The sequence below is a fragment of the Dasypus novemcinctus genome, chromosome 3, assembly GCF_030445035.2.
Source record: "Dasypus novemcinctus isolate mDasNov1 chromosome 3, mDasNov1.1.hap2, whole genome shotgun sequence".
In the NCBI taxonomy this organism is placed as follows: domain Eukaryota; kingdom Metazoa; phylum Chordata; class Mammalia; order Cingulata; family Dasypodidae; genus Dasypus; species Dasypus novemcinctus.
The window spans coordinates 128,856,287-128,871,734 of NC_080675.1; the positions used below are offsets into that span (position 1 = coordinate 128,856,287).

At 37.2% G+C, this 15,448-nt stretch overlaps 1 non-coding gene across 1 annotated transcript; it reads right to left on the bottom strand.

The window, feature by feature from the left end:
* Positions 1 to 8,868: 8,868 nt before the first annotated feature.
* LOC111766531 (U6 spliceosomal RNA) lies at positions 8,869 to 8,972 on the bottom strand. Its single transcript, XR_002798562.1, has one exon. It is a non-coding gene; the product is annotated as a U6 spliceosomal RNA (small nuclear RNA).
* Positions 8,973 to 15,448: the final 6,476 nt, after the last annotated feature.

Consider the following 15,448-nt stretch of genomic DNA (forward strand, 5'->3'; position numbering starts at 1 on the left):
GCGCCATTCCTGGGCAGGCTGCACTTTCTTTCGCGCTGGGCGGCTCTCCTTATGGGGCGCACTCCTTGCGCATGGGGTTCCCCTACGCAGGGGACACCCTTGCGTGGCAGGGCACTCCTTGCGCGTATCAGCACTGCGCATGGGCCAGCTCCACACGGATCAGGGAGTCCCGGGGTTTGAACCGCGGACCTCCCATGTGGTAGATGGACGCCCTAACCACTGGGCCAAGTCCGTTTCCCTATGCCCCCATTTCTTCCAATGCCCTCACTTTAACAGCAGACACCCTGCAAGACTGGAAATTCAATTTGCATTGTAATTCAACAATTTCCGTGATGAGACCCTGGGTTTGGTTTTCAGAAATCTTAAATTCTCCAGCTATAGGAGATAAGGGTTACTTTCAAGACACAAATAGAAACTTTCATGTCATTTATGCAACACTTTAGCTGGAAATTTTAAGCACTGAGCTCATCCTTTTTTTTCCTCACCACTTTCTCTAGCATATTTAGGAACAAATCAGCCAATCTCATACTCATCAGCTTGGGAAAAAACATTCTAAGGTATCAAAGACAAGTCATTCAGAACCTTGCCTCTTATTAGTGTTTGATCAGGAGTATCCAGTGGTGATACTTTGCATATCTTTATTGCCACACCACACCAGGGACTATTAGTGCACTCTTGATCATTGGAAATAATCATTAGAATGTTTACTCAGATTAGAGAACCAATTTTAAAAACCCGAGAATCAATTCAGAAATCTCATCTTAAGATTCCGTTTCTCAAGAACCACTACTGGTACCAAAATCTGTATTAGTGGAGTTCTCCAGGGAAACAGAACTGACAGGAGAGAGATATATGTATACATACATACATACATACATACAGTCTGCTCAATTTTTCTGTGAACCTAAAACTACTTTTAAAAATAGTCTATTAATTAAAGAAAAAAGCAAAGAAATTTGTTATAAGAATTGCTTCACATTACTGTGGGGGATGGCAAGTCTAAATTCCATGGTGTAGGCTAAAAGATAGAAATTCTGATAAAGGTAAAATTGAATTCCTCCATGGAACCTGAAATAGAGGCAGAAATTCTTCTGACTGCTGAAATCCTCAGTTCTGACCTTTAAGACCTCCAACTGATTGGATGAGATTTCCCACAACACTGAGGGCAATTTTCTTTGTTGATTGTAGATGCACTCAGCCACAGATACAATCAACTGATTATAGATGCAAATTAATCTACAAAATACCCACACTGTAATAATCAGGCCAGTGCTTGCTAGATCCAACAACAAATTACCATAACCTAGTCAAGTTGACATGTGAAATTAATCATCACACTACCTAATAATCAAGGTAAAAATACAAAGTAACAAAGAAAAATACAAGGTAACACAAGTGTAAGGCACCTCAGCTTTTTTCTTTACTTAATAGACTATTTTTAAAGCAGTTTTAAGTTTACAGAAAAGTTGAAACGTACGTACAGAATTCCCATATAACCCTCCACCCCAAGCAGTTTTCATTATTATTAACAAAGACCACAGTCTACATTAGGGTTCATTCTTTGTAATATACAGTTCTCTGTGTTTTGACGAATGCTTAAGTTATATATGTGCCATGATGGTATCATGCAGAATAATTTCTTTGCTCTAAAAGTCGTCTGTGCTCCATCTATTCATTTCCTCCCCTTCCTGAACCCTTGTCCAGATTGTTTTATTGACTTTATAGTTTGCCCTTTCCAGAATACCATATATAGTTGGAAGCATACAGTATGTAGCCTTTTCAAACTGGCTATTTTCACTTAGAAATATGCATTTAAGATTTTTCCATGTCTTTTCGTAGCTTGATAGTTCATATCTTTTATCACTAGGTAATATTCAATTGCATGACGATGTCAGTTTGTTTTTCCATGCACTTATTGAAGAACATCTTAGCGCTTCCACATTTTTCAGTTATGATTAGAGATGCTATAAATTTTCAAGTGCAGGTTTTTGTGAGGACAAAAGTTTTCAACTCATTTGGGTAAATACCAAGGAGTGCAGTTGCCGGATCTCATGGTAAGACTATTACATTTATATAACTGCCAGACTGTTCCAAAGTCACTGTCTCATTTCGTAATGCCACCAGTAATGAGAGTTCCTATTGCTCTACATCCTTGCCAACATTTTGGTGTTGTCAGTTTTAGATTTTAGCCATTCTAATAAGTGTGTCATTATTGCAGTTTCTTAATGACATATAATGTTTCTTTTCATGTGCTTATTTTTCATCTAGGTATCTTCTTTGGTGAGGTGCCTAATGGATCTTTTGATAATCCTTAAACTGAATTGTTTTCTCTTTCTTTTTTTTCCTTTCTCTTTACTTTTAAGAGTTTTGGTTTTTGGTTTTTTTTTAAATACAAGTCCTTTAACAGATATGCTTTGCGAATATTTTCTCTGACTCTGTGGTTTGTCTTTTGTAGGGCAGATGCTTTTAATTTTCATGAAGGCCAACACATCAGTTTTCTTTCATGAATCATATGCATTAGTTGCTGTATCTAAAAAGGCATTGCCAAACCCAAGATCACCTAGATTTTCTCCTTTTTTGAAATAGCTTTATAGTTTTGTTTTTTATATTTAAGTCTATGATACATTTTGAGTTAATTTTTGTGATAGGTGTAAGGTCTGTGTCTAATTTTTTTTTTTTTTTTGCGTGTGACTGTTCAGTTTTTCCTGCACAGTTTATTGAAAAGACTATCCTTTCTCCACTGAATTGGCCTCTGCTCCTTTGCCAAAGATCAGTTGGCTTTTTTGTGGGGGTCTATTTCTTTCAATTTTTAAAAATTTTGATCATGAAATTTTTTTATTAGAACCATAGAACATTTATAGAAAAATCATGCAGAAAGTTCTGAGTTCCCATATCCTAAACTCCCCCCAACAGTTGTTCTGATTATTAACCCTGTGCATTACTATGGTTCATTTGTTATAATTAATGAACCAATATTATTGTAATTATATTATTAACTAAAGTTCATAGTATACATTAGGGTTCACTCTTTGTGGTATATAGTTTCATAAGTTTTATTAAAAAATTTTATTCTGGTAACATATATACCCATAAAATTTCCCATTTTAACCACTTTCAAGTGGAATTAATTACATTCACAATGTTTTTCTACCATTAATACAACTCAGATTTTTCCATCACCCCAAACAGAAACTCAGTACCAGTTAAGCATTAACTCCCCATTTCCTATCCCCACCCCTGCCCTTAGTAACCTTTATTCTAATTTCTGACTCTATAAATATGCATATACTAATTAGAGAAATAATTATGTGAAAATAAGTGAGATAATACCATATTTGTCCTTTTCTGTCTGCATTATTTCATTCAGTGGCTTATCACAATGTCTTCAAGGTTCATCCATATTGTAGCATGTTTCAGAACTTCATTCCTTTTTATGGCTGAGTAATATTCCATTATATGCATATGCCACATTTTGTCTATCTATTTCTCTGTTGATTGATACTTGGGTTGCTTCCACATTTTGGCTATTAGGAGTAATGCTTCTATGAACATCAGTGTGTAAAGATCCATCCGAGTCCCTGCTTTCAATCATTTGGTGTATATATTATACATAGAAGTGAATTACCAGGTCATATGGTAAGTCTATACTTAACTATCTGAGGAATAACCAAACTGTTTTCCACTGCAGCTATACTATTTTACATTCTCACCAAAAAAGGATACGAGTCCTATTTCTTCACATCCTTGCTAACAATTGTTATTTTCCAATTTTTCTTTTAATAGTCATTCTAGGAGGTTTGAAGTAGTATTGCATTGTGGTTTTCATTTGCATCTCCCTAACGACTAATTTGGAACATCTTTTCATGTGCTTATTGGCCATTTGTATATCTTTGGAGAAATGACTAAGCAAGTAAGTCCTAAGCCAAATTTTAAACTGGATTATTTGTCTTTTCATTACTGAGTTTTGGAAGTTCTGTATGTATTCTGGAGTGTAAACCCATATCAGATATATGGCTTTCAAATATTTCTCCTATCTTGTAGGTTGTCTTTTCACTTTCTTGATAATGTCCTTTGATGCAGAAATGTTTTTAATTTTTATAAACTCCAATTTATCTATTTTTTGTTTTATTGCTTATGCTTTTAGGGAAAAGTCTTAGAATCCATTGCCTAATTCAAGGTCCTAAAGATATCCCCCTATGCTTTCTTCTAGGACTTATATTATTAGTTCTTACATTTTGGTCACTGATCCATTTTGAGTTAATTTTTGTATACGGTATGAGGCAGGGGTCAAATTTCATTCCCTTGAAGAGATTATTTTTTCTCAATTAAGTGGACTTGGCATCATTGTCAAAAATCAATTGACCATAGAAATGAAGTTTTATTTCTGAAATTTCAATTCTATTCAATTTGTCTATGTGTCTGTCCTTGTGCCAGTATTACACTATTTTGATTACTGTAAATCAGGAAGTGTGAATTCTCCAACTTTGTTCTTCTTTTTCAAGATGCTTTTGGCTATTCAGGGCCCCTTACATTTCCATATGACTTTTTTTTTAGGAGGTGCCAGAGGTTAAATCCAGGACCTTGTACATGTGAAGCAGGCACTCAACCATGGAGCTAAACCTACTCATCTTCCATATGAATTTAATGATTGACTTTCCCATTTCTGCAAAGAAGGCTGTTGGAATTGAGATTGGGATTACTTTGAATCTGTAAATTGCCTTTTTTTTTTTAAGAGTTATTTTTTGTTTATATCTCCCCCCCCCCAACCCATTGTCTGCTCTCTCTGTCCATTCGCTGTGTGTTCTTCTATGTCCACTTGCATTCTCAGTGGCATCAGGAATCTGTGTCTCTTTTTGTTGTGTCATCTTGCTGCATCCGTCACCTCTCCTTGTGTACAGTGCCACCCCTGGGTAGGCTGCACTTTTTTCTTGTGGGGTGGCTCAGTGCAAGGTGCACTCCTTACATGTGGGTCTCCTTTATGCGGGGGATACCCCTACATGGCATGGCACTCCTTGCATGCAGCACCACTGCACATGGACCAGCTCACCACACAGGCCAGGAGGCCCTGGGTTTGAACCCTGGACCCTCCATATGGTAGGTGGATGCTCTGTCAGTTGAGCCACACCCACTTCCCTTTAAATTGCTTTGAGTAGAATGGATATCTTAAAATATTTAGTCTTCCAATCCATGAACATGGAATATTCCTTTGTTTCTATCAGCAGTTTTTGGTAGTTTGCCATATGCAAACCTCTTATAGCCTTGCTTAAATTTATTCCTAGATATTTTATTCTTTTAGTTGTTATTCTAAATGGAATTTTTTTCTTGATTTCCTTTTCAGATTGTTCATTACTAATTTATAGAAACACCTCTGATATTTGCATATTGATCTGTAAACCACCTCTGCTAAATTTGCTTATCTAGTAGCTTTCTTGTGGATTTTTTTTTGAGATTTTTTATGTACAGAATCATGTCAGTCACAAATAAGGAAAATTCTATAATTTCCTTTTCAGTTTGGATGCCTCTTATTACTTTTTCTTGCCTAACTGTTCTGGCTAGTACTTGCAATACAATGCTGAATAGCAGTGGTGAAAGTGAGTATCTTTGTTTTATTCCTGATCTTAGGGTGAAACCTTTAATCTTTCACCATGGAGTATGATCTTAGCTATAGATTTTTCATATATGCTATTATCATGTTGAGGAAGTTTCCTTCTATTTCTAGTTTAATTAGTGCTTTTTTAATCAAGAAGGGTGCTGGATTTTGGCAAATGCCTTTTCTGTGTCAATTGAGATGATCATGTGGGTCTTTTTCGTTCATCTATTAGTGGTTTCTTTCCCTTCATTTACAGTACAGTAATTGATGTTCTTATGTTGAATCACTCTTGCATTCCCAGGATAAACCCAACTTGATTGTGGTGCGTAATTCTTTTAATGTGCTGTTGAATTCTGTTTGTTACATTTTGTTGGGGATTTTTATGTCTATATTCATAAGGGAAATTGGCCAATACTTTACTTTTCTTGTGATGTTTTTTGGTCAGGTTTTGGTATTAAAGTAATGCTGGTCTCATAGAATGAATTAGAAAGTGTTCCCTCTTCTTGAAGTCTTTTGTAAAAACTGATCAACTGTTTATGCATGGATCTACATCTGAACTCTATTCTATTCCACTGATCTTTAGTTCTATCCTTTAGCTAATACCACACAGTATTGATTTCTGTAGCTTTATAGTAGGTACTGAAATTAGGAAGTGTCAGGCCTTCAAATTCGTTCTTTTTCAAAATTGTTTTGGTTATTTTAGACCTTTTGTTTTTCCATATAAATTTTAGAAGCAGCTTATTAATTTCTATTTTTAAAAGCCTGATAGTGTTTTGATTGGGATTGCACTGAATCTCTAGATCATTTTTGGGGAATTTTATATCTTAACAAGTCTGAGTTTTCTTAACCATGAGTATGATATAGCTTTAAATTTACTTGTGTTTTATTTATTTTATCAAAATTCTGTTATTTTTGACATACAAATCATATACCTATTTTCTTAGATTTATCCTAATTTCATATTTTGTAACTGTTACGGATGTTATGTAAAAGTTATTTGGGACATGAGGCACAAACACAGCTAGCCATGAAAGAACAGCCTTGTTAGATCAAAGGCCTTGAAGTGGGAAATGGGAGAGGTGAGAAACAGGGTGACAGGGCTGAGGGGGGTGGGGGGCTGGAGAGTAGGGGGGACCCACTGGGCTTACCTAACTAAGCTCCTGGGAGGGTTCATGGAGGAGGGGGGAAGAAGCATACATATAGGCTCTTGCCTTTATTGTGACCCAGAGGAGAGGGGAGGGTTTTCCCATTGTTACTGCAGATTGGCAGTTTCAAACTATTGGAAAGAAAAGCAGAAGTAGCAAGGGCCATTTGGAGAAGCTGAGGGCAGCTTCTTATCATTCAAGCCATATGGAAATACCTGCCCTGCTGTTAAAGTACATAGAGCAAAGGGGCAGAAGCAGCAAAGGGATGGTCGGAGAAGCTAGGGATGGCTCTTATCATCCCAAACCATATAGAGGTGCAGGGTGGTTACTCAAAAGGGAAACTTATGACTAATCCAGGCAGGATGATGAGGCACCAAATATAAGTTGTTTTATGCCATTACAATAATGCTATGTAAAATGTTATTTTAATTTCAATATAGAATTGTTCGTTGTTAGTATATTAAAAATTCAGTTGATTTTTGTATATTGATCTTGTATTACACAAGCATGCAAATTCACTTATTAAAATGAATACCTTTTTCTTCATAGATTTCCTAAGATATGTATGCAGATGATTATGACATCTGTGAATAAAGACAGTTTCATTTACTTCTTTCCAATTTATATACCTCTCATTTCTTTTTCTTGCCTTATCGCACTAGCTGGAACCTCCAGTACAATGCTAAATAGGACTATTAAGGGAATTTATCCTTGACTGTTCCCCATGTTAGTAATCAATCTTTTTCTATTAAATACAATATTTGGGGGGGGACTTTGAGTTGTCCTAAATGATATTGCAGGGTCAGATGCTGGACTTCATATATCCTGCCATAACCCACTGAATGTACTGGGGGAGAGAGTAAACTACAGAGTAAACTATTACCCATGTGGTGCAGCAGTGCTCCAAAATATGTTCACTGAGTGCGATGAGTGTGCCACAATAATGGGGGAGGTGGTTGGGGTGGGAGGAGTGGGGTGGGGAGATGGGGGCTATACAGCAACCTCTTATGTTTTTCAATGTAACATTTTTTGAGATGTATATATCTTCAAAAAAAATACAATTTACAAAAATGATGGGCTGGGGAGGAGTGGGTTATATGGGAACCTTTTATGTTTTTTAATGTAATGTTCTTTGTGATCTATTAACTTTAATTTTACAAAGTGTTAAAAAAAATACAATGTTAGCTGTAGATTTTTCTTAGGTGCTACATATCAGATCGACTTTGCTGAGGTTTTTTTAATCATGAATGGATGTTGAATTTTGTCATGTGTTTTTGGTTTGTTTGTCTTTTTAGTATCAGGAACTTTTTATTATCATAAAACTTTAAAAAATAACACATTTAAGCTTTATCTGGGTTAGTTGAGCACAATTCTTCATGGTAATTGGGTGAAATAAGTTTTCTGGCCCCAGAAAAGACAGGGCAGTGGGAGCTTTCTGGAAGGTTGTCGTATCTGTATTGATCATGCTACAACAGCACCATGGTGACCTCCAAGTTCCAGTAAGTGTTTCCCATGTTTTCAATTCTCCAGTCTTCATAACAACCACAAAGCAGGTCTATGATTATCGTCCATATTAATGAGGTAATTGAAGAGTAAAGGGGTGAAGCATCTTGTCCAAGATCTGTCATGTGTTTTTTTCTGTATATATGCTTAGGATTTCTCTTTCTTAATCTCTCGATACGGTATATATATATATATTTTTTTAAGATTTATGTATTTATTTAATTCCCCCCCCCCCCCCCCTGGTTGTCTGTTCTCTGTGTCTATTTGCTGTGTCTTGTTTCTTTGTCCGCTTCTGTTGTCGTCAGCCGCACGGGAAGTGTGGGCGGCGCCATTCCTGGGCAGGCTGCACTCTCCTTTGCGCTGGGCGGCCCTCCTCATGGGTGAACTCCTTGCACGTGGGGCTCCCCTACGCGGGGACACCCCTGCGTGGCGTGGCACTCCTTGCGCGCATCAGCACCGCGCATGGGCCAGCTCCACACGGGTCAAGGAGGCCCGTCCCATGTGGTAGACGGTCGCCCTAACCACTGGGCCAAGTCCGTTTCCCATCGATATGGTATATTATAGTCATTGGTGGTTTTTTGTTTTGTTTTGTTTTTTGCTTTTCCAAATAAGTTTATCCATCTTTATTTACAAAATATGGTATACTTCATAAATTTGCATGTCATCCTTATAAAGGGGCCATGCTAATCTCTGTGTTGTTCCTATTTTAGTATATGTGCTGCCAAAGAAAGCATACAGTCATTAATTTTTGAATGTTGAACCAATGTTTAAATTCTGGAATATCCTCCACTTTGCCGTAATGTATTATTATTACTTTTTTGTATAGTGAATTTGATTTGCTAGTATTTTGCTAAGGATTTTTGTATCATATGCATGAAGAATAATGGTGTCTAATTTTCCTTTCTTCTTATATCACCTTTTAGTTTTGTTGTAAGTGTAATCCTGGCCTCATAAACTGAGATTGGAAGTGTTGCCCCCCTCTTCTATTTTTTGGAAAAGTTTATGTAGAATTAATATTATTTCTTACTTAAATGTTGGATAGAATTTGCCAGTGACACCAGTGGGCATACAGTTTTCTTTTCAAATAAATTCAATTTATTTAGTAGGTATGGTGTTATCTATTTCTTCTTGCATGAGCTTTGATAATTTGTGTTTTCTAAACATTCCATCTGTTATTACATTTATTGGTATAAGGTTTTTTAATACTCAATATTAGCTTTTAATTTCTGTAGGATAGGTTTAATGATGACCCTCTCTTAATCTTGGAATTAGTCATTTGTGTCTTTTTTTCTTTTTTTTTTTTTTTTACTGTGCAGTCTGGCAAGAGATTGATCAATTTTACTGATATTTTCAAAAAGCCATTTTTTCCCATTAATATTCTGTTTTTCTCTTTCAGATTTATTGATTTCTGCTTTTAAATTTATTATTTTCTTCCTGTTGCTTATTTTGCATTTATTTTCCTCTTTTTTTCACTAGCATTTTAGACAATTGATATCTTTGAATTTAACTCTATCTTGCTAGTGTTTTCTGTTTGAACTATCTAGGCTTTGTACCTCTTTTCCTGCCTTCCTTTAGATTAACTGAGATTTTTAAAATTCCCTTTAATCTAGCTTAGTAGTTAGACATAAATAAGACATCTTTCTTGTCTTTTTCTTTTAGTGCTTGCCATACTAATTATAATATATCTCTTTAGTTTATCTTCAAATATTACATCACTTCTTGTAAAGTATAAAAACCTGACATTTACATGTTATAAATACCTCAATAATTGTTAGTTTTGCATTCTACATTCAAGTATCTTTAAAACGCAATTCAGGGGGAGCAGATATAGCTCAGTGGCTGGGTGCCTGCTTCCCATGTAAGAGGTCCTGGGTTCAATTCCTGCTAGCTTCTTTTAAAAAAAAACACACACAAAAAAAACACAAAAAAATCAAATTAAAAATAAATAAATAAAAGCAATTCAAGAGATTCCCAGGAAGATGGCTTCAGAGCAGAAATAATGAAATCGAGAACAAGAAATACAAAAAAAAAAAAAAATGGAGAAAATCAACCAAACCAAAAGATGGTTCTTCGAGAAGATCAACAAAATTGACAAACCCTTAGCTAGACTGACAAAGGAAAAAAGAGAAAAGATGCAAATGAACAAAATCAGACATGGGGGGAGCATTACCACTGAACCCACAGAAATAAAAGAGATCATAAGATGATATTCTGAACCACTGTATGCCCACAAATTAGACAAGTAGATGAAATGGGCAAATTCCTAGAAACACACAAACAGCCTACACTGACCCTAGAAGAAATAGAGAACCTAACAAATCAATCATAAGTAAAGAGATTGAAAGAGTCATCAAAAAAACTCCCAAAAATAAAATGCCCAGGACCAACCCCACAGGGAGAATTCTACCAATCATTCAAAGATGATCTGATAGCAATTTTGCTCAAGTTCTTCCAGAAAAATTGAATGGGAATGAACACTACCAAATTAATTCTATGAAGCCAGCATCACCCTAATATAAAAACCAGATAAAGATACTATGAAAAAAGAAAATTACATACCAATTTCTGTAACGAGTATAGGTGCAAAAATCCTCAACAAAATACTTGCAGACTGAATCCAAAAGCACATAAAAAAGAGTTATATACATAACAGTCAAGAGGAATTTACCCTAGATATGCAAGGGTGGTTCAACACAAGAAAATCAATTTAACAATATACCACATTAATAAATTGAAGAAGAAAAATCACATGATCATCTCAATTGACACAGAAAATGCATTTGACAAAATACAGCATCATTTCTTGATAAAAACACTCCAAAAGATAGGAATAGAGGGAAACGGACTTTGGCCCAGTGGTTAGGGCGTCCGTCTACCACATGGGAGGCCCGCGGTTCAAGCCCTGGGCCTCCTTGACCTGTGTGGAGCTGGCGCATGCGCAGTGCTGATGCGTGCAAGGAGTGCCGGGCCATGCAGGGGTGTCCCCCACGTAGGGGAGCCCCACGCGCAAGGAGTGCACCCATAAGGAGAGCCGCCCAGCGTAAAGGAGGGAGCAGCCTGCCGAGGAATGGCGCCGCCCACACTTCCCGTGCCGCTGACAACAAAGCGGACAAAGAAACAAGACGCAGCAAAAAGACACAGAAAACAGACAACCGGGGGAGGGGAGGGGAATTAAATAAATAAAAATAAATCTTTAAAAAAAAAAAAAAGATAGGAATAGAAGGAAAGTTTCTCAACATGGTAAAGTGCATATATGAAAAACCCACAGCTAACATTGTACTCAATGGGGAAAGCCTGAAAGCTTTCCGTTGAGATTGCAAACAAGACATGTATGTCCACTGTCACCAGTATTATTCAATATTGTGTTATAAGTGATAAGCAATTAGGCAAGAAAAAGAAATAAAAGGCACCAAAATAAGAAAGGAAGAAATAAAACTTTTGCTATTGACTGATATGATCCTATACCAAGAAAATCCCAAAAACCCACAGCAAAGCTACTAAAATTAATAGACAAGTTCATCAAAGTGGCAGGATACAAGCTTTATAGGTAAGAATCAGTAGTGTTCCTACACACTACTACTGAGCAGTCTGAGGAGAAAGTCAGAAAAAAATCAAAATTTTAATAGCAATTAAAAGAATCAAATATTTTAAAATAAACTTAACTAAGGACATAAGGACATGTATTCAGAAAATTATAAAACATTGCTAAAAGAAATCAAAGAAGATCTAAATAAGTGGAAGGACATTCCATGTACATGGGTTGGAAGACTAAATATAATTAAGATGTCAATTCGAGAAGCAGATGTGGCTCAACTGATAGAGCTTCCGCCTACCATATGGGAGGTCCCGGGTTCTATCCCTGGGGCCTCCTGGTGAAAAAGAAGAGAAAGCATGCCCACGTGGCGAGCCAGTGCCTATGCAAGTGCCCATGTGGTGAGCCAGTGCCCTGCACAAGTGAGTCACACAGCAAGATGACGATGCATCAGAAGAGACAAGGGGAGAGTCAAGGTGAAGCACAGCAGAAACCAGGAGCTGAGGTAGTACAATTGAGAGGGAACTTCTCTCCCAGTCAGAGGTCTCCAGGATCGAATCCCAGTGTATCCTAGAGGAAAGAAAATGAGAAGAGAAGATAACAAAGACAGCAAAAACAGCAGGGCGGGAGGAGGGGAAGAGGGGAAAATAAATCTTAAAAAAAAAAAAGTCAATTCTACCTAAACTGATTTACAAATGCAACACACTCTCAATAAAAATTCCAACAGCCTTTTTGTTTTTTTATAAAAAATGGAAAAGCCAGTTATCAAATTTATTTGGAAGGGTAAGATTTAAAAGAACAAAGTTGGGGGACTCTCACTTCCTGATTTCAAAGCGTCTTACTTAGCTACAATGGTAAAAGCAGCATGGTACTGGCATAAAGATGGACATATTGACGAACAGAACTGAATCAAGAACTCAGGGAAAGCGGACTTGGCCCACTGGATAGGGCATCCGTCTACCACATGGGAGGTCTGTGGTTCAAACCCCGGGCCTCCTTGACCTGTGTGGAGCTGGCCCATGCGCAATGCTGATGTGCACAAAGAGTGCCATGCCATGCAGGGGTGTCCCCCGCATAGGGGAGCCCCACGTGCAAGGAGTGCGCCCCGTAAGGAGAGCCACCCAGCGCGAAAGGAAGTGCAGCCTGCCCAAGAATGACGCTGCACACACGGAGAGTTGACACAGCAAGATGACGTAACAAAAAGAGACACAGATTCCCGTACCGCTGACAAAAACAGAAGCGGACAAAAAGAACACGCAGCGAATGGACACAGAGAACAGAAAACTGGGGCGGGGCGGGGCGGGGTGGGGCGGGGCCGGGCAAGGTGAGAGAAATAAATAAATAAAATAAATCTTAAAAAAAAAAAAGGACTCAGAAACTCTTATCTATGGTCAAGTGATTTTGACAAGGCCGTCAAGCCCACCCAGCTAGGCCATTATAGCCCATTCAATAAATGGTGCTGAGGTAGCTGGATATCCATCTCTAAAAGAAGGAAGGAGGACCCCTATCTCACACCTTATATAAAAATTAACTCAGAATGTATCAAGCACCTAAATATAAAAACTACAACCATAAAGTTCAAGAAGAAAATGTAATGAAACATCTTTAAGACCTGGTGATAGGTGGTGGTTTCTTAAACATTATACCCAAAGCACAAGCAACAAAAGAAAAAATAGATAAATGGGACCTACTCAAAATTAAATTTTTTTCTTACTTTGTCAAGAAAGTCAAAAGGGGCGCTATCTTGGCCCAGTGGTTAGGGCATCCGTCTACCACATGGGAGGTCCACGGTTCAAACCCCGGGCCTCCTTGACCCGTGTGGAGCTGGCCCATGCGCAGTGCTGATGCGTGCAAGGAGTGCCGGGCCATGCAGGGGTGTCCCCCATGTAGGGGAGCCCCACGTGCAAGGAGTGTGCCCCATAAGGAGAGTCGCCCAGCGCGAAAGAAAGTGCAGCCTGCCCAGGAATGGTGCCACACACACGGAGAGCTGACACAACAAGATGACGCAACAAAAAGAAACACAGATTCCCGTGCCGCTGACAACAACAGAAGCAGACAAAGAAGATGCAGCAAATAGACACAGAGAACAGACAACCAGGACGGGGGGTGGGGAGGGAAAGGGGAGATAAATAAATAAATAAATAAATAAATAAATCTTTAAAAAAAAAAAAGTCAAAAGACACCTACTCAATGGGGAGAAAAAAAAAATATTTGGAAACCACATAGCCAATAAGAGTTTGATTTCCATGTTATATAAAGAGATTATACAATCCAAAAACAAAAAGAGAAGAAGCCCAATTTTTAAAATAGGCAAAAGACTTGAATAGAATAGACATTTCTCCAAAGAGGAACTACAAATGGCCAAAAGGCACATGAAAAAGTATTTCACACCACTAGGTATTAGGGAAATGCAAATCAAAACTACCATGGAATATCATTTCACACCTTAGAGAATGACCATTATTAAAAAACAGAAACTACAAGTGCTGGAGAGGATGTGGAGAAATAGGAACAGTCCTTCTTTGTTGGTGGGGATGTAGAATGATGCAGCCTCTCTGGAAAACAGTTTGGTAGTAACTCAAGAAGCTGAATATAGAGCTGCCATATGACCCAGCAATCCCATTACTAGGAAAGTATTCAGAGACTGGAAAGCAAGTACAAGAACCGACATTTACATACCAATATTCACAGTAGCCTTTTTCACAATTGCTAAAATGCGGAAACAACCCAAGTATCCATCAACCAATGAATGGATAAATAAAATGTGGTATATATATACAATAGGATACTATTCCACTGTAAAAAGAAATGAAATTGGGATGCATATGACAACATGGATGGAACTTGAGGACAGTATGTAGAGTGAATAAATCCAAACGCAAAACAAAATTATATGGTCTCACTAATAGGAACTAAATACATTGAATAACCTCATGGAGGTAAACTCTAGAGTACAGATTACTAGGAGATAGAATGTGGGTTGAGAATGGAAGCCAAAGCTTAATGTATGTAGAATTTTTAATAAGGTTTATCATAAAAGTGTGGAAATGAATAGAATTAATGGTAACATATTATAGTGAGTATAACGAAAACAGCTGATTTATAGATGTGATTGTGCCTGAAAGGGGTAGTCTAGGGATGTGAATGTTCTACTCTCCTTGGGATTTTTTTGTTCTTATGTTCCATGATCAAAATTTAATACTCATTATAGTCTGAACTTAAAAATAGTTTAAATCTATAATTTCCTTATCAATACTGCTTTTTTCCATCTCAAAAGTTTTAGCATATAGTAGAACTTTTAGACCTTATTACCTTGCCAGATTATTAGTTCTTAACTGCAAATTTCTGAATCTGGACCCAGAGTCAGGCAGTATGCTGCATCAGCATGGTTCAGGTCTTCTTTCTGGTTGTGTTTGTTTTTTTGTTTTTGTCCTTGGATAGGTTTATTTTGGTTTTGAACCTAATTTTATCTTTTCATATTTATCTATCACTGCTATGTGCTTATAACAGAGGTGCTAGAGCATCTATTTACAATAATATTTGACCAGAAGTCTCTATACATCGTTTCTTTCTCCTATATTAAAATTTTAGTGCTTTTTCCCCTTCAATTCGTTTAAACAGAACTTTCTCACACTCAACATTTTATCTTGATATAATTTTACCTTGTCACTTCTATTA